We start from the raw sequence: 2,099 nt of genomic DNA, 5'->3' as shown, positions 1-2,099 counted from the left end.
GAGATACTCTAGTCATCACCTCTGGTCTGCATTAGTCAAGGGTTCTTGGTGGCCTAAAACCTCCCACAAACTCCAGCATTTCTATGTCAGTCCCAAGGGCTTAGCAGTCTGCACAGGGCATCCCTTGCAGGAGAGGTGGAGAACTCCAAGAGGAAATCTGAGGAGGGTTGATGCCAGGTTACACTTGCTACAAACCCACTGGCTCTGTATGACTAAAGTGAAGGCATGGGCCAAAAAAACGTAAGGCAAAACATAAGAGTTATCGACAGAGCTGTAGGGATGAAAATAACAAAGATGAGAAGGCAAGTCCACAAATACTTTAAGCAAGAAAAATTACAGATCATATCAGTCATTTTTATGGCTTAAATTCTACCTGTTTAACTCAGCATATTGGTTATAACTTCCTGAGGTATATAAGATCTTATTTATGATACAGGCATCACAAGCATCAGCCAAAGTAGACAGTCTTCTGGTGACCAACACATGCATATATGTTACATGTGCTCACACAAGTGTGTCTCAGAGCTTGCACCCATCAGTTTGCAAGTGTCAATTATATTTATCTCTTACAGACTTTCCCTTATAACATCAAGTTGGTGGTTTAAAATCAGCAAAGATAAGAATGTTTACACGGTAGAAATTGGCAGACTCTAAAGCAGAGGACTTTTTTTAGTTGGAGGAGGAAATTTGAGGAGGCAGCAGAGAGATGGCTTACTAGTACATCACCACTAATAGTGTGTATAAATGTACTCATGCATATATTCATACATATGCATAAACATGAATGATAAATATATATTCATTTTTAAATTGTATTCTTGTACAACAAATAATAAAATTAATGAAAAATTTTAAAGTTTTACAACTCCAAAACTGAAACTATTCAAAAACACCTCTATGTGAAAAATAGAGACATTGAATATGAATACAATGTCCCTGCCACCACCAGCCAACTGATACATTAAATGGGAAGGAAATGAAGGACATTAGCTCAGGTAGAAGTTACATTGTAACAGTTCACCTTTTATCAGATGAATTTGTGCTTTCCACTCCCAAATTTATATCCCAACCTCTACGATCTCAGAATATGGCCATATTTGGACATAGACTCTTTAAAGAGATAGACAAGTTAAAATCAAGTCATTAGGGTAGATCCTAATTAAATATGACTGTGGGAACAGGGAGCACTTACAAAGCCAAGGAGGGAGCCTGGAGTTAAAATCATCCCTGATCTTGCATTTCTCCAGAACCGTAAGAAAGTAACTTTCCTTTGTTTAGGGCATAGGGTCTGTGATACTGTTAAAGTATCCATGAAGAAATGGATAACCACTCCAAACAGGAACAACAGGACAGGGACAAGAGTAGGAGGTGTGGGAGGCCAGCAAGATCTGGCACAGGAGCAGGGCCAGAAGCTGGACCGTGAAGCGACAGGTCTCTACAAAGATTCTTCAAGCAATCACGATGTCATCTGACACAGATCTTACACTTTCTTCTTATGATGAGGGTCAGGGATCTAAATTTATTCGAAAAGCTAAGGAGGCATCATTTGTCCCTATTGGAATGGCAGGTTTTGCAGCAATTGTTGCGTATGGATTATACAAATTAAGGAGCAGGGGAAATACAAAAATGTCCACTCACCTGATCCACATGTGTGTGGCTGCCCAAGGCTTTGTCATGGGAGCCATGACTCTTGGTATTGGCTACTTCATGTATCAGGAATTTGTGGCAAAGTCTAAGCAGTAGAAGAAATGCTGCTGTCTTGATCTTGTTGGAAGTGCTTGCTTTAGTTACTACACATCTCACATTGAGGTTATACGTTTCTGTCAAAAATAAATATTCATGGGTTTAGACAATAATACAGTATTTTGAATAATGACTTACTTTCTTGACAGCTTGATTTGCCTGGTAACCAAATTATTAGTGACTAGTTCACTAATGAGGTTACTCAGGGGAGTCAAGCTAACTGAACAGAATGCACTTGGTAAGAATGTCTTATGAAAGTAGTTTTAAAGCAGCAGGGCAATCTTGAAATTCTCCATTTGCTGCAGAAAGCTCCATGCTTTGGATGGAAGTGTGCCCCCCTTAATTTAACCTTTTCC

General features: G+C 39.3%; 1 pseudogene; it reads left to right on the top strand.

Moving 5' to 3' along the window:
- Positions 1-1,284: 1,284 nt before the first annotated feature.
- LOC103735127 lies at positions 1,285-1,809 on the top strand (annotated as a pseudogene).
- The last annotated feature ends 290 nt before the right edge of the window (positions 1,810-2,099 follow it).

Source organism: Nannospalax galili, unplaced genomic scaffold (assembly GCF_000622305.1).
Source record: "Nannospalax galili isolate Female #2095 unplaced genomic scaffold, S.galili_v1.0 scaffold597, whole genome shotgun sequence".
In the NCBI taxonomy this organism is placed as follows: domain Eukaryota; kingdom Metazoa; phylum Chordata; class Mammalia; order Rodentia; family Spalacidae; genus Nannospalax; species Nannospalax galili.
Note: the sequence above shows the minus strand (reverse complement) of the source record. Positions and strands in the feature narration are given on the sequence as shown.